Source organism: Eucyclogobius newberryi, unplaced genomic scaffold, assembly GCF_026437365.1.
Source record: "Eucyclogobius newberryi isolate DKJ021-1_F unplaced genomic scaffold, fEucNew1.0.hap1 SCAF_10, whole genome shotgun sequence".
Taxonomy (NCBI): domain Eukaryota; kingdom Metazoa; phylum Chordata; class Actinopteri; order Gobiiformes; family Gobiidae; genus Eucyclogobius; species Eucyclogobius newberryi.
In genome coordinates, this window is record NW_027315724.1 from 35,694,252 (window position 1) to 35,721,751 (window position 27,500).

General features: G+C 51.8%; 1 protein-coding gene across 1 annotated transcript in view; it reads right to left on the reverse strand.

Annotated features, from left to right (window-relative positions):
- Positions 1-27,500, reverse strand: part of tpst1 (tyrosylprotein sulfotransferase 1) — a 39,827-nt gene that overhangs the window by 11,195 nt on the left and 1,132 nt on the right. The window lies entirely within an intron of this gene.

Below are 27,500 nucleotides of genomic sequence, written 5' to 3' on the forward strand. Positions count from 1 at the left end.
AAAGTCACACAGGCTAATGCTTCTCCTTAGATAAAACATCTCACTTCTCAAACACTCTGACATCTGTTCCATGACCACGGGATTCGTCTCTCCACATGGTCAGACGTGTATTTTTTTTCAGCGAAACGGCTGCCAAGACATGCTATAACGACCTTGTTGCAATCATTTCATTTATATTAACATGTTCGTACCTTAGAGGGCCTATATCATGCAAATGTATGTGCCTAAAGTTGTTTTTTTAATTGATTCTTAGTCTTTAGCTAGAGAACAGTCTCTATCCTTCCACTCGGATGAGCGGACAAACGGGCCACCAGGATGTCATCGCAGCACGCTTCCCTGTTTTAGCCCCTCCTCCAGGAAGCTCTGCACCTGTAACACTCCCCCCAAAGATGGCCTCAGTGTAGACTACAAAACGGGAAAAATAGGATAATATAGGATCTTTAATGTATTAGTCAAACTTTGTCAAAATAAAACCAACACCAAACCAAGGCTAATTTAGACAACGGTAAAAAAGGTGAATCAAACTAAAAAGGATCTTTGTGTTACCTTTGTCGATACTTTTGTCATAAATTGTGCAGCCCTAATATGCACGCACACTCACTACTGTACTCTGCTGTGTACGCGCTGGTCAAAGTGTAAAAGTGAAAGAATATTGTCTCAAATAAACAGCCTTCACCTTAACCTTAATCTTAACCAAATAAATGACAAGTTCCGCCCCCGGACGAGACTCTTTAGTCATGCTGGACTTTCTTTGATCGCCTCCAGCCCTCGTGTCGCGTGCGTGTCGTCCTGTTACTGCGGCCGACACTCGCACATGGCGCCGTGTTTTTGTTTCAGAGCCGTGTCACTTCAGACGGCGGCACGAGAACACGCTCTGACCACAGGCTTCGGCACGAGAACACGCTCTGGCCACAGGCTTCGGGACGAGAACACGCTCTGACCACAGGCTTCGGCACGAGAACACGCTCTGGCCACAGGCTTCGGGACGAGAACACGCTCTGGCCACAGGCTTCGGGACGAGAACACGCTCTGACCACAGGCTTCGGCACGAGAACACGCTCTGACCACAGGCTTCGGCACGAGAACACGCTCTGACCACAGGCTTCGGGACGAGAACACGCTCTGACCACAGGCTTCGGGACGAGAACACGCTCTGACCACAGGCTTCGGGACGAGAACACGCTCTGACCACAGGCTTCGGCACGAGAAAACGCTCTGACCACAGGCTTCGGGACGAGAACACGCTCTGACCACAGGCTTCGGGACGAGAACACGCGCTGACCACAGGCTTCGGCACGAGAACACGCTCTGACCACAGGCTTCGGGACGAGAACACGCTCTGACCACAGGCTTCGGCACGAGAACACGCTCTGACCACAGGCTTCGGGACGAGAACACGCTCTGACCACAGGCTTCGGGACGAGAACACGCTCTGACCACAGGCTTCGGGACGAGAACACGCTCTGACCACAGGCTTCGGGACGAGAACACGCTCTGACCACAGGCTTCGGGACGAGAACACGCTCTGACCACAGGCTTCGGCACGAGAACACGCTCTGACCACAGGCTTCGGGACGAGAACACGCTCTGACCACAGGCTTCGGGACGAGAACACGCTCTGACCACAGGCTTCGGGACGAGAACACGCTCTGACCACAGGCTTCGGGACGAGAACACGCTCTGACCACAGGCTTCGGCACGAGAACACGCTCTGGCCACAGGCTTCGGCACGAGAATACGCTCTGACCACAGGCTTCGGCACGAGAACACGCTCTGACCACAGGCTTCGGGACGAGAACACGCTCTGACCACAGGCTTCGGCACGAGAACACGCTCTGGCCACAGGCTTCGGCACGAGAACACGCTCTGACCACAGGCTTTGGGACGAGAACACGCTCTGGCCACAGGCTTCGTGACGAGAACAAGCTCTGACCACAGGCTTCGGCACGAGAACACGCTCTGACCACAGGCTTCGGGACGAGAACACGCTCTGACCACAGGCTTCGGGACGAGAACACGCTCTGACCACAGGCTTCGGCACGAGAACACGCTCTGACCACAGGCTTCGGGACGAGAACACGCTCTGACCACAGGCTTCGGCACGAGAACACGCTCTGACCACAGGCTTCGGGACGAGAACACGCTCTGACCACAGGCTTCGGCACGAGAACACGCTCTGACCACAGGCTTCGGCACGAGAACACGCTCTGACCACAGGCTTCGGGACGAGAACACGCTCTGACCACAGGCTTCGGGACGAGAACACGCTCTGACCACAGGCTTCGGCACGAGAACACGCTCTGACCACAGGCTTCGGCACGAGAACACGCTCTGACCACAGGCTTCGGGACGAGAACACGCTCTGACCACAGGCTTCGGCACGAGAACACGCTCTGACCACAGGCTTCGGGACGAGAACACGCTCTGACCACAGGCTTCGGGACGAGAACACGCTCTGACCACAGGCTTCGGGACGAGAACACGCTCTGACCACAGGCTTCGGGACGAGAACACGCTCTGACCACAGGCTTCGGGACGAGAACACGCTCTGACCACAGGCTTCGGCACGAGAACACGCTCTGACCACAGGCTTCGGCACGAGAACACGCTCTGACCACAGGCTTCGGCACGAGAACACGCTCTGACCACAGGCTTCGGGACGAGAACACGCTCTGACCACAGGCTTCGGCACGAGAACACGCTCTGGCCACAGGCTTCGGCACGAGAACACGCTCTGACCACAGGCTTCGGGACGAGAACACGCTCTGACCACAGGCTTCGGCACGAGAACACGCTCTGACCACAGGCTTCGGCACGAGAACACGCTCTGACCACAGGCTTCGGCACGAGAACACGCTCTGACCACAGGCTTTGGGACGAGAACACGCTCTGGCCACAGGCTTCGTGACGAGAACAAGCTCTGACCACAGGCTTCGGCACGAGAACACGCTCTGACCACAGGCTTTGGGACGAGAACACGCTCTGACCACAGGCTTCGGGACGAGAACACGCTCTGACCACAGGCTTCGGGACGAGAACACGCTCTGACCACAGGCTTCGGCACGAGAACACGCTCTGACCACAGGCTTCGGGACGAGAACACGCTCTGACCACAGGCTTCGGCAAGAGAACACGCTCTGACCACAGGCTTCGGGACGAGAACACGCTCTGACCACAGGCTTCGGCACGAGAACACGCTCTGACCACAGGCTTCGGCACGAGAACACGCTCTGACCACAGGCTTCGGGACGAGAACACGCTCTGACCACAGGCTTCGGGACGAGAACACGCTCTGACCACAGGCTTCGGCACGAGAACACGCTCTGACCACAGGCTTCGGCACGAGAACACGCTCTGACCACAGGCTTCGGGACGAGAACACGCTCTGACCACAGGCTTCGGGACGAGAACACGCTCTGACCACAGGCTTCGGGACGAGAACACGCTCTGACCACAGGCTTCGGGACGAGAACACGCTCTGACCACAGGCTTCGGGACGAGAACACGCTCTGACCACAGGCTTCGGCACGAGAACACGCTCTGACCACAGGCTTCGGGACGAGAACACGCTCTGACCACAGGCTTCGGCACGAGAACACGCTCTGGCCACAGGCTTCGGCACGAGAATACGCTCTGACCACAGGCTTCGGCAGGAGAACACGCTCTGACCACAGGCTTCGGCACGAGAACACGCTCTGACCACAGGCTTCGGGACGAGAACACGCTCTGACCACAGGCTTCGGGACGAGAACACGCTCTGACCACAGGCTTCGGGACGAGAACACGCTCTGACCACAGGCTTCGGGACGAGAACACGCTCTGACCACAGGCTTCGGGACGAGAACACGCTCTGACCACAGGCTTCAGCACGAGAACACGCTCTGACCACAGGCTTCGGCACGAGAACACGCTCTGACCACAGGCTTCGGGACGAGAACACGCTCTGACCACAGGCTTCGGGACGAGAACACGCTCTGACCACAGGCTTCGGGACGAGAACACGCTCTGACCACAGGCTTCGGGACGAGAACACGCTCTGACCACAGGCTTCGGCACGAGAACACGCTCTGACCACAGGCTTCGGGACGAGAACACGCTCTGACCACAGGCTTCGGCACGAGAACACGCTCTGACCACAGGCTTCGGCACGAGAACACGCTCTGACCACAGGCTTCGGCACGAGAACACGCTCTGACCACAGGCTTCGGCACGAGAACACGCTCTGACCACAGGCTTCGGGACGAGAACACGCTCTGACCACAGGCTTCGGGACGAGAACACGCTCTGACCACAGGCTTCGGGACGAGAACACGCTCTGACCACAGGCTTCGGGACGAGAACACGCTCTGACCACAGGCTTCGGGACGAGAACACGCTCTGACCACAGGCTTCGGGACGAGAACACGCTCTGACCACAGGCTTCAGCACGAGAACACGCTCTGACCACAGGCTTCGGGACGAGAACACGCTCTGACCACAGGCTTCGGGACGAGAACACGCTCTGACCACAGGCTTCGGGACGAGAACACGCTCTGACCACAGGCTTCGGCACGAGAACACGCTCTGACCACAGGCTTCGGGACGAGAACACGCTCTGACCACAGGCTTCGGCACGAGAACACGCTCTGGCCACAGGCTTCGGCACGAGAATACGCTCTGACCACAGGCTTCGGGACGAGAACACGCTCTGACCACAGGCTTCGGCACGAGAACACGCTCTGACCACAGGCTTCGGCACGAGAACACGCTCTGACCACAGGCTTCGGGACGAGAACACGCTCTGACCACAGGCTTCGGGACGAGAACACGCTCTGACCACAGGCTTCGGCACGAGAACACGCTCTGACCACAGGCTTCGGGACGAGAACACGCTCTGACCACAGGCTTCGGCACGAGAACACGCTCTGACCACAGGCTTCGGCACGAGAACACGCTCTGACCACAGGCTTCGGCACGAGAACACGCTCTGACCACAGGCTTCGGGACGAGAACACGCTCTGACCACAGGCTTCGGGACGAGAACACGCTCTGACCACAGGCTTCGGGACGAGAACACGCTCTGACCACAGGCTTCGGCACGAGAACACGCTCTGACCACAGGCTTCGGCACGAGAACACGCTCTGACCACAGGCTTCGGCACGAGAACACGCTCTGACCACAGGCTTCGGGACGAGAACACGCTCTGACCACAGGCTTCGGGACGAGAACACGCTCTGACCACAGGCTTCGGGACGAGAACACGCTCTGACCACAGGCTTCGGGACGAGAACACGCTCTGACCACAGGCTTCGGGACGAGAACACGCTCTGACCACAGGCTTCAGCACGAGAACACGCTCTGACCACAGGCTTCGGGACGAGAACACGCTCTGACCACAGGCTTCGGGACGAGAACACGCTCTGACCACAGGCTTCGGGACGAGAACACGCTCTGGCCACAGGCTTCGGCACGAGAACACGCTCTGACCACAGGCTTCGGCACGAGAACACGCTCTGACCACAGGCTTCGGCACGAGAACACGCTCTGACCACAGGCTTCGGAGTGTGTGTGGGGAAAGCAGACGCTATAAAACCAGAATCTTGTGTTTGAGGAAGCATAAATTACAGGTTACGTGGAAGTGTTTGACAAACCGTCGTGTGAGAGTGTCCCACACAGTGTCCCACACAGTGTCCCACACAGTGTCCCACACAGTGTCCCACACAGTGTCCACCAGATGTCCACCATGTGAAGCTTGTGGTATTAAACTCGCAGCGCGTTTATTTGTCAGTGCAATTGTCCGTAAAGACATTCCTCTGCAGAGAAGCCTTGGGCTGGTCTGTCCTCACACAGCCTCTGTTTGAGTGACGAAAGCCAGACTCGCTCAGCTCTGCACGGTCATGGGAACAAGAGCAGTCTGCACGCCAGGCCAGAGGAGGGCTTGTGAGGGCTGAAATGAGGCTGAAACGAGGCTGAAACGAGGCTGAAACGGGGCTGAAACGGGGCTGAAACAGGACTGAAATCAGGACTAAACAGGACTTAAAAAGGGCTTAAAAATGGCTGAAACAGGACAAAAACGGGACTAAAAATGACTGAAACAGGACTTAAAAAGGACTTTAAAATTACTGAAACAGGACTAAAAATTACTGAAACAGGACTGAAATCAAGACTGAAAACAGGACTCAAAAATACTTTTATAAAATGACTGAAACAGGACTAAAAACAGGACTAAAAATAACTTTTAAATGACTGAAACAGGACAAAAAAACAGGACTAAAAAGGCCTAAAAAATGACTAAAACAGGACTGAAATCAAGACTAAAAACAGGACAAAAAAAGGATTTAAAAAGGACTGAAACAGGACTAAAAAAAGGATTTAAAAAGGACTGAAACAGGACTAAAAAAAGGATTTCAAAATAACTGAAACAGGACTAAAATCAGGACTAAATTAGGACTAAACATAGATCTGGATCAAGGCCTGAGTCAATCATGTCCTAAACAGGAGGACAAATGATTGAACAAAGTATTGAACCTGGACTGAACCAGGACTAAATTTGGACTGAACCAGGACGAAATCAAGAAAATCAAGTCCCGCCCAGGTCTAAGCCAGGATCAAAACAGCATCCAAACCATGGTGGGAAAACCTGAACCAGATCCAGGACTAACCAAGTCTAAAACGACTGGTTCAGTCCCGGTTCTCATAATAAAAGAGCTCTATGTTTAGCTTCTGTCTCTGTGCTGGAGGTTTGGCTCGATTTGTGCCGAGTCTGCGACAGAAGAAAACATCGGGAGAGAATGAGAAAGGGAGAGACACCAAGCGCCTCCATCTGACAAAAATCTAGTTTTTATCATCAAAAGAAAAGGCCTTATTTCACAAATTATTTTCCTTCTTTTGACTCTGCTGAGGTTATATTCTAACAGAGTTTGACTAATAAATGAAGACATGAATGTATTTCAACATGACTGAAATTATCGTGTCAAAAAGAATTCAAGAATCACAATAAAATAAATATTGCAAAATCAAACATGGTGACAATACATTACTTCACTTACAACCGTGACTAGAAGTGGTTCCTTCACCTTCATCACTACATCCTGGTTTCTGCTTCCTCTTCACACATGACCGAGCAAACTGCCCTCGAGCAAACACCCCGAGGAAGCATCAACCTGTCTACAAGCTTTTACCAACTACAGCGTTAGCCAAGCAGTGCTAACGACACTACCAGAGGCTAACGACACTAGCAGAGGCCAACAAACGCTAACAGAGGCTAACAAACGCTAACAGAGGCAAAAATACGCTAACAGAGGCAAACATACGCTAACAGAGGCAAACAAACGCTAACAGAGGCAAACTAACGCTAACAGAGGCAAACTAACGCTAACAGAGGCTAACAAACGCTAACAGAGGCTAACAAACTCTAACGGAGGCTAACAAACGCCACAGATGCTGACATACGCTAACAGAGGCTAACATACGCTAACAGAGGCTGACATACGCTAACAGAGGCAAACATACGCTAACAGAGGCAAACAAACGCTAACAGAGGCTAAAAAATGCTAATATAGGCTAACAAATGCTAATAGAGGCTAACAAACGCTAACAAACACTAACAGAGGCTAACAAACACTAACAGAGGCTAACAAACGCTAACAGAGGCAAACAAACACTAACAGAGGCAAACAAATACTAACAGAGGCTAACAAACGCCAACAGAGGCAAACAAATGCTAACAGAGGCTAACAGATGCTAACATACGCTAACAGAGGCTAACAGATGCTAACAAAGGCTAACAGATGCTAACAAAGGCTAACAGACGCTAACAGATGCTAACAAAGGCTAACAAACACTAAGAAACACTAACAGAGTGTAACAATGGCTAACAGAGGCTAACAGAGGCTAACAGACGCTAACAGATGCTAACAGAGGCTAACAGAGGCTAACAGACGCTAACAAAGGCTAACAGACGCTAACAGATGCTAAAAGAGGCTAACAGATGCTAACAAAGGCTAACAAAGGCTAACAAACACCAACAGAGTATAATACACTCTAACAAACACTAACAGAGTGTAACAAAGGCTAACAGAGGCAAACAAACGCTAACAGAGGCTAACAAACGCTAACAGAGGCAAACAAACGCTAACAGAGGCTAACATACGCTAACAGAGGCTAACAAACGCTAACAGAGGCAAACAAACACTAACAGAGGCAAACAAATACTAACAGAGGCTAACAGACGTTAACAGAGGCTAACAAACGCCAACAGAGGCAAACAAATGCTAACAGAGGCTAACAGATGCTAACAGACGCTAACAGAGGCTAACAGATGCTAACAAAGGCTAACAGACGCTAACAAAGGCTAACAGACGCTAACAGAGGCTAACATATGCTAACAGAGGCTAACAGATGCTAACAAAGGCTAACAAACACTAAGAAACACTAACAGAGTGTAACAATGGCTAACAGAGGCTAACAGATGCTAACAGATGCTAACAGAGGCTAACAGACGCTAACAGACGCTAACAGAGGCTAACAGATGCTAACAAAGGCTAACAAAGGCTAACAAACACCAACAGAGTATAATACACTCTAACAAACACTAACAGAGTGTAACAAAGGCTAACAGAGGCAAACAAACGCTAACAGAGGCAAACAAACGCTAACAGAGGCAAACAAACGCTAACAGAGGCTAACATACGCTAACAGAGGCTAACAAACACTAACAGAGGCAAACAAACGCTAACAGAGGCAAACAAACACTAACAGAGGCTAACAAACGCTAACAGAGGCAAACAAACGCTAACAGATGCTAACAAACGCTAACAGAGGCAAACAAATGCTAACAGATGCTAACAAACGCTAACAGAGGCAAATAAACGTTAACAGAGGCAAACAAACGCTAATAGAGGCTAACCATAGACATAAAAGTAGTCGCAGCTAATGAGATATAATAAAGTTCCATGTTGTGCTGGAAAATTCTACTAAAGAACTCAGAGAAGCCAAAGAGAACTGCACTTTGTCTAACGCTCATGTTCTACAAACTAATGTGAACAAATCTGGAACAAACATGTTTTTAATAGTGGGTAATAAATGTTTGTTGGTGGTGATGGTTGTGAAGTAAACAGAAGGGTGTTATTGACACATAGTTTAATTCTGCATGAGACACAAACCAGTGTTTAAGTTGAATATTCATGTTCAGAATTCAGAGGTGAAATGTCCTGACACAGAGTTCTCTGCATTATTAGGACACAAATAAACCATATATAGGAATTTAAACACTTAAACCGATGTGGGGGGTTTTCGCGCTGTATTTACATTATTTTCTAGTAGAATTTTGCCTTTAAAAAGATGCTAACAAACACTAAAATGGGCTAACAGATGCTAACAAACACTGTAAGGGGCTAACAGATGCTAAAAACACTAACAGATGCAAACAAACACTAAAAGGGGCTAACAAACACTAATGGGGGCTAAAATATGCTAACAAACACTAACAGGGGCTAGCAAACAGGGGTTAGCAAACACTAACAGGAGATAACAGAGGCCAACAGATGCTAGCAAACACAAACAGTGAGTAACATATGCTAACAAACACTAACGGGGGCTAACAGGGAACAGGGGCTAGCAAACACTAACGGGGGCTAACAGATGCTAACAAACACTAACAGTGGCTAACAGGGGCTAACAGGGGCTAAGAGGGGCTAATCTGCGGCACATTCTCTGGAGATCGCAGAGGGATTTAAACTATGTAAATATTGTTGTGATGTGGAGCGTGTTTACTGCGTCTTTCACTCGATGCAGAGCTAATGTTGACACATCGGGTCGTTCAACTGGACTGTGGTCGGCCTGGGCTCTCGTTAGCGATAGTGGTAGTCCTGGACCTGGACCTGGGTTAGTCCTGGACCTGGACCTGGGTTAGTCCTGGACCTGGACCTGGTTTAGTCCTGGACCTGGACCTGGTTTAGTCCTGGACCTGGGTTAGTCCTGGACCTGGACCTGGTTTAGTCCTGGACCTGGACCTGGGTTAGTCCTGGACCTGGACCTGGGTTAGTCCTGGACCTGGACCTGGGTTAGTCCTGGACCTGGACCTGGTTTAGTCCTGGACCTGGGTTAGTCCTGGACCTGGACCTGGTTTAGTCCTGGACCTGGACCTGGTTTAGTCCTGGACCTGGACCTGGGTTAGTCCTGGACCTGGGTTAGTCCTGGACCTGGACCTGGGTTAGTCCTGGACCTGGACCTGGACCTGGGTTAGTCCTGGACCTGGACCTGGGTTAGTCCTGGACCTGGACCTGGGTTAGTCCTGGACCTGGACCTGGGTTAGTCCTGGACCTGGACCTGGTTTAGTCCTGGACCTGGACCTGGTTTAGTCCTGGACCTGGACCTGGCTTAGTCCTGGACCTGGACCTGGGTTAGTCCTGGACCTGGACCTGGGTTAGTCCTGGACCTGGACCTGGGTTAGTCCTGGACCTGGACCTGGGTTAGTCCTGGACCTGGACCTGGGTTAGTCCTGGACCTGGACCTGGTTTAGTCCTGGTCCTGGACCTGGTTTAGTCCTGGTCCTGGTTTAGCCCTGGTTTAGTCCTGGTTTGGTCCTGGTTTAGTCCTGGTTTGGTCCTGGTTTAGCCCTGGTCCTGGTTTAGCCCATGTCCTGGTTTAGCCCTGGACCTGGTTTAGCCCTGGTCCTGGTTTAGCCCTGGTTTGGTCCTGGTTTGGTCCTGGTTTAGTCCTGGTTTGGTCCTGGTTTAGCCCTGGTCCTGGTTTAGCCCTGGTCCTGGTTTAGCTCTGGTCCTGGTTTAGCTCTGGTCCTGGTTTAGCCCTGGTCCTGGTTTAGCCCTGGTCCTGGTTTAGCTCTGGTCCTGGTTTAGTCCTGGTCCTGGTTTAGCTCTGGTCCTGGTTTAGTCCTGGTCCTGGTTTAGCCCTGGTCCTGGTTCAGCCCTGGTCCTGGTTTAGCCCTGGTCCTGGTCCTGGTTTAGTCCTGGTCCTGGTCTAGTCCTGGTCCTGGTTTGGACTTGTTCATTTATTATAAACCTCCAGAACAACAAGTACAATTCAGACTTGTCAGTGCCATTCAGGGCCAAACATTTCTATCACGATATAGATTAGAACATTTGCCAGAACAATAAACTGTAATTATTCATATACTTGACGCTAGAAAAAACACTTTTTGTTTTGCTAATTCAAGAAAGGAACTATTTATTTTCAATTCAACAGCAAACATGCTCTTTCTCATTTCCATTAAAGCTGTAGTTTTACAATAAAAGGGCAAAGTTTATAAGCCAAACAAACTGACACTTTAAGTCTGAACCGTCTGAAAGCACAAAAACGACCTCAGAAAACGACCTCAGAAAAAGACCGCACGAAGACGACCGCACGAAGACGACCGCACAAAAACAATTCATCCAGATTTCAATCGCGATATTTCATCTTCAGACCGTCCACTGCCTGGATCTGTCCGTTAAAAACACGATCATGGACAAAATGACACAATCTCGCTCTCTAGTTTATCGTGTTAATCGTGTTAATCGTGTTAATCGTTTTAATCGTGTTAATCGTGTTAATCGTGTTAATCGTTTTAATCGTGTTAATCGTGTTAATCGTGTTAATCGTTTTAATCGTGTTAATCGTGTTAATCGTGTTAATCGCGTTAATCGTTTTAATCGTGTTAATCGTGTTAATCGTGTTAATTGTTTTAATCGTGTTAATCGTTTTAATCGTGTTAATCGTTTTAATCGTGTTAATCGTGTTAATCGTGTTAATCGTTTTAATCGTTTTAATCGTGTTAATCGTGTTAATCGTGTTAATTGTTTTAATCGTGTTAATAGTTTTAATCGTGTTAATCGTTTTAATCGTGTTAATCGTTTTAATCGTGTTAATCGTGTTAATCGTTTTAATCGTGTTAATCGTTTTAATCGTTTTAATCGTGTTAATCGTGTTAATCGCGTTAATCGTTTTAATCGTTTTAATCGTGTTAATCGTGTTAATTGTTTTAATCGTGTTAATCGTTTTAATCGTGTTAATCGTTTTAATCGTGTTAATCGTGTTAATCGTGTTAATCGCGTTAATCGTTTTAATCGTGTTAATCGTGTTAATCGTGTTAATCGTGTTAATCGTTTTAATCGTGTTAATCGTTTTAATCGTTTTAATCGTGTTAATCGTGTTAATCGTGTTAATTGTGTTAATCGTTTTAATCGTGTTAATCGTTTTAATCGTGTTAATCGTGTTAATCGTGTTAATCGTTTTAATCGTGTTAATCGTGTTAATCGTGTTAATCGTTTTAATCGTGTTAATCGTGTTAATCGTGTTAATCGTTTTAATCGTTTTAATCGTGTTAATCGTGTTAATCGTGTTAATCGTTTTAATCGTGTTAATCGTGTTAAGCGTTTTAATCGTGTTAATCGTGTTAATCGTTTTAATCGTGTTAATCGTGTTAATTGTTTTGATCGTGTTAATCGTGTTAATCGTGTTAATCGTTTTAATCGTGTTAATCGTTTTAATCGTGTTAATCGTGTTAATCGTTTTAATCGTGTTAATCGTGTTAATCGTGTTAATCGTGTTAATCGTGTTAATCGTTTTAATCGTGTTAATCGTGTTAATCGTGTTAATGGTGTAAATAGCCCCGCCCCTTGAGGCCCGTGTTATGTTCTGTTCATAATTAGACCGTGTCAGTCTCTGATTGGAACATGACATTAACATGTTCTGACGGCGTGAATTCTTCCTCCTTATAATTAGCTCCTCTCGCGGCGTTCTCTCACTTCCTTTCTCCATCCTCCCTTTCTTTCTCTCGCATCCCAGCACAGTTCTCTCTTCCTCCCTCCTCGTCTTCCTTCCTCCCTCCCTCCTCTCGCCCGACGCTCCACCTGAGTCCTTTCTCCCTCTCTTCCTCTCTCCTCGTCTTCCTCCCTCCCTCCTTCCTCGTCTTCCTTCCTCCCTCCCTCCTCCTCGTCTTCTTCCCTCCCTCCTCCTCGTCTCCCTCCATCCCTCCTCCTCCTCGTCTTCTTCCCTCTTCTCTTCCTTCCCTCCTCTCGCTCCACCTCAGTCCTTCCTCCTCTCTCCCCCACACAGTGAATCACCGGGAGGAAGCTGCCAACACCTTTTGTCGATTAGAACAACAAGAGCTGTTCCGACCGCCCTTAAAGCGACAGGAGCCGTCACTTCGCACGCCGAGGCCCGAACTCCATCGTCACGCGAGAAAAAGTACGACCTCAAAACGCCCTCGACGACAATGACAAAACATGACCTCAGCGTGACCAAAGCCCTTGTCAGGCCGGCTTTAGACGACGCCCCTGGAACACCGCCCAGAACGAGAACGCATCATCGCAACTAAATCCATAACTGATGTAGACTTATTTTGCAATTGGAAAACGGACACAAACGCCAACACGTGTCAAGTGCTGAGAAAATGTGTTTTGTGACTGAAGTTGAGCCGCAACTTGCATGAAAATGTCACGGAAACGACACGGGAAATGTGTACGTTTAATGGAACTTCATCCGAGTCGAGCTAAACATCTTTTCATCACTTTTACAATCTAAAATATTAAACGAAAGACTCATCGTGAGGCTGAACTGAAGCTGAACTGAAGCTGAACTGAAGCTGAAGTCTCCACGTGCAGAGGTTATGACTGGTCAAGTACATATGACACTTTAGCATGTTATAACTGTGTTCTCTCATTAGTTCTTACCTTGCATTTGGATTGACTCGTGCAGTTCTCTTGAGATTTGGGTGTGAACTGTGAGTTTAATCTGCCCCTAGTTTAGCACCAGTTTGGCACTAGTTTGGCACTAGTTTAGCACCAGTTTGGCACTAGTTTGGCACCAGTTTGGCACCAGTTTGGCACCAGTTTGGCACTAGTTTGGCACAAGTTTGGCACAAGTTTAGCACTAGTTTGGCACTAGTTTGGCACAAGTTTGGCACAAGTTTAGCACTAGTTTGGCACTAGTTTGGCACCAGTTTGGCACCAGTTTGGCACTAGTTTGGCACCAGTTTGGCACTAGTTTGGCACCAGTTTGGCACCAGTTTGGCACCAGTTTGGCACAAGTTTGGCACAAGTTTAGCACTAGTTTTGCACTAGTTTTGCACTAGTTTAGCACCAGTTTGGAACCAGTTTGGCACCAGTTTGGTACAAGTTAGTCCCTTTGACCCCAGCATGGGAGAACTGCGTGGGAACCAGGTCCAGCCCAGTGTTTAAACGGTTATGATACGAGACATGCGACACCGTCCGAACAATCGCAGAGACAACACCACAGACCATTTTTACCAGGAAACGAAACATTATCTCAGCCACAAAAGACGCCACTTTGTTCTGCGTGTTTGTCGTGATCTGTTGTTGACAAAAGGACGATGGTTCTGCCCCGCGGGGAGGTTTAAACCTGGGGGGCGCGGCCCAATAGTGAGACACCAAATCTGCAGCGCTTTATGAGATCTGGCACTGAAACAGTGTCGATGGAATAATCTGTCCAGGCTCGAATTACAGTCGGAAAATAGACCTGCGGAATCAGGGTTTTTGTTCTGTTTGGTGTAAAGTTTGGCACCAGTTTTGCATCAGTTTTGCATCAGTTTGACGCCAGTTTGACGCCAATTTGACAAAAGTTTTGCACCAGTTTGACACCAGTTTGGCACCAGTTTGACACCAGTTTGACACTAGTATGACACTAGTTTGACACTAGTTTGACACTAGTTTTGCATCAGTTTGACGCCAGTTTGGCACCAGTTTGACACTAGTTTGGCACCAGTTTGGCACCAATTTGACAAACGTTTTGCACCAGTGTGACACTAGTTTGGCACCAGTTTGACATCAGTTTGACATCAGTTTGACCTGCATCTTGTGTATGTCTTGACTTTTGTTGGACTTCAGTAGAAAGGTTCAGACTTGGTCCAAACATGATCCAAGTGCTGCCGTTACCATGAAAACGGGAAACATTTCGGGGAAAAACATGCAAAGTTTTCAGGTTGGAGTTGCTCATTGGACTTTCTGCCAGAAGATTCATACGAGAAGATTCATATGAGAAGATTAATATGAGAAGATTCATATGAGAAGATTCATATGAGAAGATTCATATGAGAAGATTCATACGAGAAGATTCATACGAGAAGATTCATTTGGCAGATTTGTGAGTCAATCTCCGACAACAACATTTGGACACGTCTTTCAAAAGCGGTGAACGGCGCGTAGAGTTCCACGAGCTCCTTCGCCTCTAAAGTCCCGAGCGCGGTGAAAGAGGCGATTGTGTTTGAGCGCGAGGTGTTAAGCCGGTTTGATCTGCGGTCGGCCTCACGTTTCAGGCCTCCTCGTCCGGTGAGCGCTGGTGTTTAAATTAATCGCTCCTCTCTCCTGTTACTGACATCGAATCTCGGGCTCGCATTGATCTGTTGGAGAGGCAGATCTGTGGGGAGCGCAATGAAACCAGACCACAGCAGCACTTAATAATGAGGAGGAGAGAGGGAGGAGGAAGGAGGGAGGAGGAAGGAGGGAGGAGAGGAAGGAGAGAGGAAGGAGAGAGGAAGGAATGAAGGAGGAAGGAGAGGCAGATCTGGGGGGAGCGCAAAGACCACAGCAGCACTTAATAATGAGGAGGAGAGAGGGAGGAGGAAGGAGGGAGGAGGAAGGAGGGAGGAAGGAGAGAGGAAGGAATGAAGGAGGAAGGAGAGGCAGATCTGGGGGGAGCGCAAAGACCACAGCAGCACTTAATAATGAGGAGGAGAGAGGGAGGAGGAAGGAGGGAGGAAGGAGAGAGGAAGGAATGAAGGAGGAAGGAGAGGCAGATCTGGGGGGAGCGCAAAGACCACAGCAGCACTTAATAATGAGGAGGAGAGAGGGAGGAAGAAGGAGGGAGGAGAGGAAGGAGAGAGAGGAGGAAGGAGAGAGGAAGGGGAGAGGAAGGAGAGAGGAAGGAGAGAGGAAGGAGAGAGGAAGGAGAGGTAGATCTGTGGGGAGCGCAATGAAACCAGACCACAGCAGCACTTAATAATGAGGAGGAGAGAGGGAGGAGGAAGGAGAGAGGAAGGAGGAAGGAGGAGGGAGGAAGGAGAGGTAGATCTGTGGGGAGCGCAAAGACCACAGCAGCACTTAATAATGAGGAGGAGAGAGGGAGGAGGAAGGAGAGAGAGGAGGAAGGAGGGAGGAGAGAGGAAGGAGAGAGGAAGGAGAGAGGAAGGAGGAAGGAGGAAGGAGAGGAAGGAGAGAGGAAGGAGGAAGGAGAGAGGAAGGAGAGAGGAAGGAGAGGTAGATCTGTGGGGAGCGCAAAGACCACAGCAGCACTTAATAATGAGGAGGAGAGAGGGAGGAGGAAGGAGAGAGAGGAGGAAGGAGGGAGGAGAGGAAGGAGAGAGGAAGGAGAGAGGAAGGAGGAAGGAGGAAGGAAGGAGAGGTAGATCTGTGGGGAGCGCAAAGACCACAGCAGCACTTAATAATGAGGAGGAGAGAGGGAGGAGGAAGGAGAGAGAGGAGGAAGGAGGGAGGAGAGGAAGGAGAGAGGAAGGAGAGAGGAAGGAGAGAGGAAGGAGAGAGGAAGGAGGAAGGAGAGAGGAAGGAGAGAGGAAGGAGAGAGGAAGGAGAGAGGAAGGAGAGGTAGATCTGTGGGGAGCGCAAAGACCACAGCAGCACTTAATAATGAGGAGAGAGGGAGGAGGAAGGAGAGAGAGGAGGAAGGAGGGAGGGAGGAGAGGAAGGAGAGAGGAAAGAGAGAGGAAGGAGAGAGGAAGGAGGAAGGAGAGAGGAAGGAGAGAGGAAGGAGAGAGGAAGGAGAGGTAGATCTGTGGGGAGCGCAAAGACCACAGCAGCACTTAATAATGAGGAGAGAGGGAGGAGGAAGGAGAGAGAGGAGGAAGGAGGGAGGGAGGAGAGGAAGGAGAGAGGAAGGAGAGAGGAAGGAGAGAGGAAGGAGGAAGGAGAGAGGAAGGAGAGAGGAAGGAGAGAGGAAGGAGAGGTAGATCTGTGGGGAGCGCAAAGACCACAGCAGCACTTAATAATGAGGAGAGAGGGAGGAGGAAGGAGAGAGAGGAGGAAGGAGAGAGGAGAGGAAGGAGAGAGGAAGGAGAGGAAGGAGAGAGGAAGGAGGAAGGAGGAAGGAGAGAGGAAGGAGAGAGGAAGGAGAGGTAGATCTGTGGGGAGCGCAAAGACCACAGCAGCACTTAATAATGAGGAGGAGAGAGGGAGGAGGAAGGAGAGAGAGGAGGAAGGAGGGAGGAGAGGAAGGAGAGAGGAAGGAGAGAGGAAGGAGGAAGGAGGAAGGAGAGGAAGGAGAGAGGAAGGAGGAAGGAGGAAGGAGAGAGGAAGGAGAGAGGAAGGAGAGGTAGATCTGTGGGGAGCGCAAAGACCACAGCAGCACTTAATAATGAGGAGGAGAGAGGGAGGAGGAAGGAGAGAGAGGAGGAAGGAGGGAGGAGAGGAAGGAGAGAGGAAGGAGGAAGGAGAGAGGAAGGAGAGAGGAAGGAGAGGTAGATCTGTGGGGAGCGCAAAGACCACAGCAGCACTTAATAATGAGGAGGAGAGAGGGAGGAGGAAGGAGAGAGTAATGAGAGAGGAAGGAGAGAGGAAGGAGGAAGGAGGAGGGAGGAAGGAGAGGTAGATCTGTGGGGAGCGCAAAGACCACAGCAGCACTTAATAATGAGGAGGAGAGAGGGAGGAGGAAGGAGAGAGAGGAGGAAGGAGGGAGGAGAGAGGAAGGAGAGAGGAAGGAGGAAGGAGGAAGGAGAGGAAGGAGAGAGGAAGGAGGAAGGAGAGAGGAAGGAGAGAGGAAGGAGAGGTAGATCTGTGGGGAGCGCAAAGACCACAGCAGCACTTAATAATGAGGAGGAGAGAGGGAGGAGGAAGGAGAGAGAGGAGGAAGGAGGGAGGAGAGGAAGGAGAGAGGAAGGAGAGAGGAAGGAGAGAGGAGAGAGGAAGGAGAGAGGAAGGAGAGAGGAAGGAGAGGTAGATCTGTGGGGAGCGCAAAGACCACAGCAGCACTTAATAATGAGGAGGAGAGAGGGAGGAGGAAGGAGAGAGAGGAGGAAGGAGGAAGGAAGAAAAGGAAAAACAGAGGAAGAGGACATAAAAAGAGCTGATTAAATATAAAAACGCTGCGATGTTGTAAACATAAACATAAAGATATACGATGATATTTCTGCTCTTTTGTGAATAATTTGACTAATTCATTCATTAAAACTCTTTAAAGACTCGTTTTAACACATTTCTGTTGAATCGACATCGTCCGAGTTATAATAATCATATTCCGTCAGAGCGATTCGTTTCACCCCCAATTCACATTTTGAGTTAAAATAACATTAAAAACACATTCTTGACTTAGTTTCAGTTCTCGTTCGGCTCTTAGCGCTTCTGCAGTTTAAATCTAATCTTTACTTGTAATCTCATGTTTTGTCTTGGTTTCCCCTTCACCTCGTCGTGGAAAGCTAACGTTAGCGCTAATTGCGGGCATGTTAGCGCCGCTCTCCCCTTCTACAGCGGCGCAGCGGCTAATGCTAGCTTTAGCGCTGCGCCCATTGACTCCGGGGGAAATCGGACCGTGTAATCACTGTTTACGACGCAGTGTTTTGTTTGCCTCGCCCGAGTTGTTTCAGCGGCAGTAAAACCAGCGGCGACACATGTTTGGGCGTCTCCTAAGCAACAGCCTTAGCGTTAGCGTGTCTGAGGTGAAGGAAATCACTGGAGCTAAAGGTTTAACTGCACTTCATGTAATGTTTTAACCAAAATTATTACATGTTTGTCAAGTATTTGGCAATAACTGAATGAAAAAGTGACTTATGCTAAAAGTTTGAACCAATAAATTAAATAATAAACATTAGAAAGCTCAGAGGATGTGATATTGTTGAAATGTTATGAATAGAATTGAGAGGTTTATATTTTTTAACCGAGAATTCGACAGTAAATCAGTAAAAATGTGTAATTTGCAGCTAAATTGAGCATTTATTTGTATTAATTGGCACCGATTAAAGTCGGTCTGGTTTCTGTTCAAGCACAAAATATCGAAAGCATCAATATCGCAAAATTAACACAATAAATTGACAATAATCTATATCTTAACAAAATGTGTATCACAAAAATGTTCTGTTTTTAAAGGAAATGTGTGTTTTTGTTGTTGTTTTTTGCTCTAATTGCATTAAGTTTAAGTGTATTTTTAAACTGAATTATCTCGTTTAATTGCAACAAAATGAAACAAAAATCACGGCACATTTACCGTATTTTCCAGAGTATAAGTCGCACCAGCAAAAAAAATGCATAATAGAGAAGAAATAAACATATATAAGTCGCACTGGAGTATGAAATGCAGTTGCAAGTGTGAAAATGACAAATAATATCACATATAAGTCGCTCCGCAGTATAAGCATATTAATATAAATATAAGTATAAATATAAGTCGCACCCCGGCCAAAACTATGAAAAAGGAAGTGCGACTTATAGTCCAGAAAACACTCTAAATGAAAATAAAAGTCCCACTAAGTCAAAGTCGGTCCAATTTGTCCATTTCTAAATTAAGTCTCAATGTCATTTTTTCCATTTGCCTGATGTCTGTCCTTGATCGTCGGCGATGTTTGTGTCGTCCATTTCTTTGCGATGGACTTTTTTTCCTGCCACTAAAGGTCCGTTAAAGGTCCGTTAAAGGTAAGTTAAAGGTAAGTTAAAGGTCCGTTAAAGGTCCGTTAAAGGTCCGTTAAAGGTATGTTAAAGGTCCATCTATCATGTCCACTGCAGGAGTTGTAAGTCTAAAGAATTAGGCCAAAGAATAAAATTTCAGGCAAATTTTCAGTCAGATGCACTTTACTCAAAAACTAAATAGAAATAAAAAAAAAAATCACCTCTGTTAAAATGTGTAAATGTGTCGACAAAATGAAGCAGGAAGTTTAAACCATATTTTTCAGATTTAAATGTCCCAAATATGTGACATTTTGGCAATTTTTACAGATAAAATGTCGATATTTCTGTGTGAAAACAAGACACAATGAAAAACATGTCGAATTTTCACATTAATGTCGTTAAATTTAAGATGTTTCCCGTTTAGAATACTACACTTTGTTAATATTCCACATCTTGAAGCCTTCACCTTATTTAACCTTTATTTACTTAAAAATGTGTTTAAAAAGTCTCATTTGACTCTCGACTAATACAATAATCGTTAATCGCAGCCGAGGTCTTTTCGATCAACGTCCTGAAGTTCTGCGTCACCACCGGATGACATCACGCAGTGGCTCAGGCTGTTGATGAACCCAACGCAACACGACGAACACGATGAAGCACTAGAACCAGGACTGAACCAAAACGGGGACTAAACGTCATCGAAAAACCACAACGCTTCCTCTGAGCTTCAGTCACAGTCAGAGCCACAGGAAGCAGCGAAACCACAGGAAAAGAGAAGAACCTCTGACATTATAAATACTCGAGTAAATTAAATATTATGGCCTGAAGCTTCTGAAGTGTGAAATGTGCCAATCACAAAGTTATGGAAGTTATGTACATTTGACTGCACAGAACGTGTTCGAGTTTATTCAGAAACAGGGCGTGAGCCGAGTCGCCGCTCCGCAGACCTGAGCCGAGTCGCCGCTCCGCAGACCTGAGCAGAGTCGCCGCTCCGCAGACCTGAGCCGAGTCGCCGCTCCGCAGACCTGAGCCGAGTCGCCGCTCCGCAGACCTGAGCAGAGTCGCCGCTCCGCAGACCTGAGCCTACACTAGGACGGGACTTTAGTCAGATTAGTCTTTATTCTTGAGACGAGGATGTGATCTGACACTCAGGACTCGGGACTGGACTCGGTGCTAAAGACTGGAGTCCTTGCGCCCTCTGCAGGTCTGAGACTGGAGTCCTTGCGCCCTCTGCAGGTCTGAGACTGGAGTCCTTGCGCCCTCTGCAGGTCTGAGACTGGAGTCCTTGCGCCCTCTGCAGGCCTGAGACTAGAGTCCTTGCGCCCTCTGCTGGCCTGAGACTAGAGTCCTTGCGCCCTCTGCTGGCCTGAGACTTGAGTCCTTGCGCCCTCTGCTGGCCTGAGACTAGAGTCCTTGCGCCCTCTGCTGGCCTGAGACTGGAGTCCTTGCGCCCTCTGCTGGCCTGAGACTGGAGTCCTTGCGCCCTCTGCTGGCTTGAGACTAGAGTCCTTGCGCCCTCTGCTGGCCTGAGACTGGAGTCCTTGCGCCCTCTGCTGGCCTGAGACTGGAGTCCTTGCGCCCTCTGCTGGCCTGAGACTGGAGTCATTGCGCCCTCTGCTGGCCTGAGACTGGAGTCCTTGCGCCCTCTGCTGGCCTGAGACTAGAGTCCTTGCGCCCTCTGCTGGCCTGAGACTGGAGTCCTTGCGCCCTCTGCTGGCCTGAGACTAGAGTCCTTGCGCCCTCTGCTGGCCTGAGACTAGAGTCCTTGCGCCCTCTGCTGGCCTGAGACTGGAGTCCTTGCGCCCTCTGCTGGCCTGAGACTAGAGTCCTTGCGCCCTCTGCTGGCCTGAGACTAGAGTCCTTGCGCCCTCTGCTGGCCTGAGACTGGAGTCCTTGCGCCCTCTGCTGGCCTGAGACTGGAGTCATTGCGCCCTCTGCTGGCCTGAGACTAGAGTCCTTGCGCCCTCTGCTGGCCTGAGACTGGAGTCCTTGCGCCCTCTGCTGGCCTGAGACTGGAGTCATTGCGCCCTCTGCTGGCGGGTGTGTTGTTATTGGGACAGTTTCGTCTCCGTCTCAAGGACTTCGCAGCCGTTTAATCGGACAAAGTGGAGGACGATAAACACAAGGACAGAGAAGATAAAGAAGCAGGAAGAATAAACGTTTGGCAGAAGTTTCACGAATCACGAGAGCTTTTTTAAGATTCCTCACGATTTTTGACACCGAACATCAGTGATCTCCTTCTCTCTCACCAGTCAAACATTTCTATAGTATTTATCCTGTTTAGTTCTTTAGTTTAGTTATTTAGTTCTGAAATCAAACATCAAACATTCTGAAATCAAATGTTCTGGAATCAAACAAATGATAAACAGACTTTACGTTCAGGTTTAGTTTTTGGAGAACACTTTGAACTGTGATGATTTATCAGAATAATCATGACTAATCAAATAAATCAGAATCATAAAACATTTATTGCCGTTGTCTTTGCAAACACAGGAGCGAGTCACTGTTAATGTGCAACATCAAACTATGAAGACTAAAATCATCATGAGAAACACGTTTCTGATTCTCATAGATAATAAACATATTTTGTCCATTTAGAAATTGCTTCAGGCCCGCTTCAGCAGCCGCTTCAGTCCCGCTTCAGCAGCCGCTTCAGCAGCCGCTTCAGCCCAGCTTCGCTTCAGCAGCCGCTTCAGCAGCCGCTTCAGCCCCAGCAGCCGCTTCAGCCCCGCTTCAGCAGCCGCTTCAGCAGCCGCTTCAGCAGCCGCTTCAGCAGCCACCTCAGCCCAGCTTCGCTTCAGCAGCCGCCTCAGCCCCGCTTCACTTCAGCAGCCGCTTCAGGCCCGCTTCAGCAGCCGCTTCAGTCCCGCTTCAGCAGCCGCTTCAGCAGCCGCTTCAGTCCAGCTTCGCATCAGCAGCCGCTTCAGCAGCCGCTTCAGTCCCGCTTCAGCAGCCGCTTCAGCCCAGCTTCGCTTCAGCAGCCGCTTCAGCAGCCGCCTCAGCCCCGCTTCAGCAGCCGCTTCAGCCCCGCTTCAGCAGCCGCTTCTGCAGCCGCTTCAGCCCCGCTTCAGCAGCCGCTTCAGCCCCGCTTCAGCAGCCGCTTCAGTCCCGCTTCAGCAGCCGCTTCAGCAGCCGCTTCAGTCCCGCTTCAGCAGCCGCTTCAGCAGCCGCTTCAGTCCCGCTTCAGCAGCCGCTTCAGTCCCGCTTCAGCAGCCGCTTCAGCAGCCGCTTCAGTCCCGCTTCAGCAGCCGCTTCAGCAGCCGCTTCAGCAGCCGCTTCAGCCGCCGCTTCAGCAGCCGCTTCAGCCCCAGCAGCCGCTTCAGCCCCGCTTCAGCAGCCGCTTCAGCAGCCGCTTCAGCAGCCGCTTCAGCAGCCACCTCAGCCCAGCTTCGCTTCAGCAGCCGCCTCAGCCCCGCTTCACTTCAGCAGCCGCTTCAGGCCCGCTTCAGCAGCCGCTTCAGTCCCGCTTCAGCAGCCGCTTCAGCAGCCGCTTCAGTCCAGCTTCGCATCAGCAGCCGCTTCAGCAGCCGCTTCAGTCCCGCTTCAGCAGCCGCTTCAGCCCAGCTTCGCTTCAGCAGCCGCTTCAGCAGCCGCCTCAGCCCCGCTTCAGCAGCCGCTTCAGCCCCGCTTCAGCAGCCGCTTCTGCAGCCGCTTCAGCCCCGCTTCAGCAGCCGCTTCAGCCCCGCTTCAGCAGCCGCTTCTGCAGCCGCTTCAGCCCCGCTTCAGCAGCCGCTTCAGCCCCGCTTCAGCAGCCGCTTCTGCAGCCGCTTCAGCCCCGCTTCAGCAGCCGCTTCAGCCCCCGCTTCAGCCCCAGCAGCCGCTTCAGCCCCAGCAGCCGCTTCAGCCCCGCTTCAGCTCCGCTTCAGCAGCCGCCGCTTCAGCAGCCGCTTCAGCAGCCGCTTCAGCTCCAGCAGCCGCTTCGCTTCAGCAGCCGCTTCAGCCCCGCTTCGCTTCAGCAACCGCTTCAGCCCCGCTTCGCTTCAGCAGCCGCTTCAGCCCCAGCAGCCGCTTCAGCCCCGCTTCAGCAGCCGCTTCGCTTCAGCAGCCGCTTCAGCAGCCGCTTCAGCCCCGCTTCGCTTCAGCAGCCGCTTCAGCCCCGCTTCACTTCAGCAGCCGCTTCAGGCCCGCTTCAGCAGCCGCTTCAGTCCCGCTTCAGCCGCCGCTTCAGCAGCACCGCTTCAGCAGCCGCTTCAGCCCCGCTTCGCTTCAGCAGCCGCTTCAGCCCCGCTTCAGCAGCCGCCTCAGGAGCCGCTTCAGCCCCCGCTTCAGCCCCAGCTTCAGCCCCAGCAGCCGCTTCAGCAGCCGCCGCAGCAGCCGCTTCAGCCCCCGCTTCAGCCCCAGCAGCCGCTTCAGCAGCCGCCGCCTCAGCAGCCGCCGCCTCAGCAGCCGCCGCTTCAGCAGCCCCCGCTTCAGCAGCCCCCGCTTCAGCCCCAGCAGCCGCTTCAGCCCCGCTTCAGCTCCGCTTCAGCAGCCGCTTCACCTCCGCTTCAGCCCCGCTTCAGCAGCCGCTTCAGCTCCAGCAGCCGCTTCAGCCCCGCTTCAGCAGCCGCTTCAGCTCCAGCAGCCGCTTCAGCCCCGCTTCAGCAGCCGCTTCAGTCCCGCTTCAGCAGCCGCTTCAGCCCAGCTTCGCTTCAGCAGCCGCTTCAGCAGCCGCCTCAGCCCAGCTTCGCTTCAGCAGCCGCTTCAGCAGCCGCCTCAGCCCCGCTTCAGCAGCCGCTTCAGTCCCGCTTCAGCAGCCGCTTCAGCAGCCGCTTCAGCAGCCGCTTCAGCCCCGCTTCAGCCCCGCTTCAGCAGCCGCTTCAGCCCCGCTTCAGCAGCCGCTTCTGCAGCCGCTTCAGCCCCGCTTCAGCAGCCGCTTCAGCCCCGCTTCAGCAGCCGCTTCTGCAGCCGCTTCAGCCCCAGCAGCCGCTTCAGCCCCCGCTTCAGCCCCAGCAGCCGCTTCAGCCCCCGCTTCAGCCCCAGCAGCCGCTTCAGCCCCCGCTTCAGCCCCAGCAGCCGCTTCAGCCCCGCTTCAGCTCCGCTTCAGCAGCCGCCGCTTCAGCAGCCGCTTCACCTCCGCTTCAGCAGCCGCTTCGCTTCAGCAGCCGCTTCAGCCCCGCTTCGCTTCAGCAACCGCTTCAGCCCCGCTTCGCTTCAGCAGCCGCTTCAGCCCCAGCAGCCGCTTCAGCCCCGCTTCAGCAGCCGCTTCGCTTCAGCAGCCGCTTCAGCAGCCGCTTCAGCAGCCGCTTCAGCCCCGCTTCGCTTCAGCAGCTGCTTCAGCCCCGCTTCAGCCCCCGCTTCGCTTCAGCAGCCGCTTCAGCCCCGCTTCGCTTCAGCAGCCGCTTCAGCCCCGCTTCGCTTCAGCAGCCGCTTCAGCCCCGCTTCGCTTCAGCAGCCGCTTCAGTCCCGCTTCAGCAGCCGCTTCAGCAGCCGCTTCAGCAGCCGCTTCAGCAGCCGCTTCAGCCCCAGCAGCCGCTTCAGCCCCAGCAGCCGCTTCAGCCCCAGCCGCCGCTTCAGCAGCCGCCGCTTCAGCCGCCGCTTCAGCAGCAACCGCTTCAGCAGCAGCCGCTTCAGCCGCCGCCGCTTCAGCCGCCGCCGCTTCAGCCGCCGCCGCTTTAGCCGCCGCCGCTTCAGCTGCCACCGCTTCAGCAGCCGCCGCTTCAGCAGCACCGCTTCAGCAGCCGCTTCAGCCCCGCTTCGCTTCAGCAGCCGCTTCAGCCCCGCTTCAGCAGCCGCTTCAGCAGCCGCCTCAGGAGCCGCTTCAGCCCCCGCTTCAGCCCCAGCTTCAGCCCCAGCAGCCGCTTCAGCAGCCGCTTCAGCAGCCGCCGCAGCAGCCGCTTCAGCCCCCACTTCAGCCCCAGCAGCCGCTTCAGCAGCCGCCGCCTCAGCAGCCGCCGCCTCAGCAGCCCCCGCTTCAGCCCCAGCAGCCGCTTCAGCCCCGCTTCAGCTTCGCTTCAGCAGCCGCTTCAGCCCCAGCAGCCGCTTCAGCCCCAGCAGCCGCTTCAGCAGCCGCTTCAGCCCCGCTTCGCTTCAGCAGCCGCTTCAGCCCCGCTTCGCTTCAGCAGCCGCTTCAGCCCCCGCTTCGCTTCAGCAGCCGCTTCAGCCCCCGCTTCGCTTCAGCAGCCGCTTCAGCCCCGCTTCGCTTCAGCAGCCGCTTCAGCCCCCGCTTCGCTTCAGCAGCCGCTTCAGCCCCCGCTTCACTTCAGCCCTGCTTCGCTTCAGCAGCCGCTTCAGCAGCCGCTTCAGCAGCCGCTTCAGCCCCAGCAGCCGCTTCAGCAGCCGCCGCCTCAGCCGCCGCCGCTTCAGCAGCCGCTTCAGCAGCCGCCGCTTCAGCCGCCGCCGCTTCAGCAGCCGCTTCAGCAGCCGCCGCTTCAGCCGCCGCTTCAGCAGCAGCCGCAGCCGCTTCAGCCGCCGCTTCAGCAGCAGCCGCAGCCGCTTCAGCCGCCGCCGCTTCAGCAGCCGCCGCTTCAGCCGCCGCCGCTTCAGCCGCCGCCGCTTCAGCCGCCGCCGCTTCAGCCGCCGCCGCTTCAGCAGCCCCGCTTCAGCAGCCGCTTCAGCAGCCGCCTCAGCAGCCGCCTCAGCAGCCGCTTCAGCCCCCGCTTCAGCAGCCGCGCTTCAGCAGCCGCTTCAGCAGCCGCCGCTTCAGCAGCAGCCGCTTCAGCAGCCGCTTCAGCAGCCGCTTCAGCAGCCGCTTCAGCAGCCGCTTCAGCCCCGCTTCGCTTCAGCAGCCGCCTCAGCAGCCGCCTCAGCAGCCGCTTCAGCCCCCGCTTCAGCAGCCGCGCTTCAGCAGCCGCTTCAGCAGCCGCCGCTTCAGCAGCCGCCGCTTCAGCAGCCGCCGCTTCAGCAGCCGCTTCAGCAGCCGCTTCAGCAGCCGCTTCAGCCCGTGTCACGTCTGAACATAAATCCTGGACAAACGTCTTCAGATTTACACATAAACCAGAAGAATGAAGCTCTCACACCCTTTTTCCAACTCCACTCGACCGTGACGCGGCGCGTAACCCCGGAACATTCATCACCCGCCGCCTCAAAGCCACGACCTGAACCACCGCTTCTACGGAAAGTATGAGCCAAGACTAAACCAGGTCTACACCGGGTCTAAACCAGGTCTACACCGGGTCTAAACCAGGTCTACACCGGGTCTAAACCAGGTCTACACCGGGTCTAAACCAGGTCTACACCGGGTCTAAACCAGGTCTAAACCGGGTCTAAACCAGGTCTAAACCGGGTCTAAACCAGGACTAAACCGGGTCTAAACCAGGTCTAAACCGGGTCTAAACCAGGACTAAACCGGGTCTAAACCAGGTCTAAACCGGGTCTAAACCGGGTCTAAACCGGGTCTAAACCGGGTCTAAACCGGGTCTAAACCAGGTCTAAACCAGGTCTAAACCAGGTCTAAACCAGGTCTAAACCGGGTCTAAACCAGGTCTAAACCGGGTCTAAACCAGGACTAAACCGGGTCTAAACCAGGACTAAACCGGGTCTAAACCAGGTCTAAACCGGGTCTAAACCGGGTCTAAACCGGGTCTAAACCAGGTCTAAACCAGGACTAAACCGGGTCTAAACCAGGTCTAAACCGGGTCTAAACCAGGACTAAACCGGGTCTAAACCAGGTCTAAACCGGGTCTAAACCGGGTCTAAAACCAGGACTAAACCAGGTCCAAACCAGGTCTAAACCAGGACTAAACCAGGACTAAACCAGGACTAAACCAGGATTAAACATAATAGTTTGTTTAACCTTGAGTTTCCTTCATCATCCTATGGTTTAAAACCGCTTTGTGAGGCCTGACATGTAGTAAACATGTAGTAAACATGCACGTATCTGGCAGAAGTCCTTGAGCTTTAGTCCTGGTTTGGTTTTCAATCTTTTATTGTTAGTAACAGTTTAGTCACGTTTCAAACTCACGTTTCCACTACAGCTCGTTTCGTGTCACTCATTGTTTTCAGAGATGATCTACAGTGACATTGATCCTTTTAAA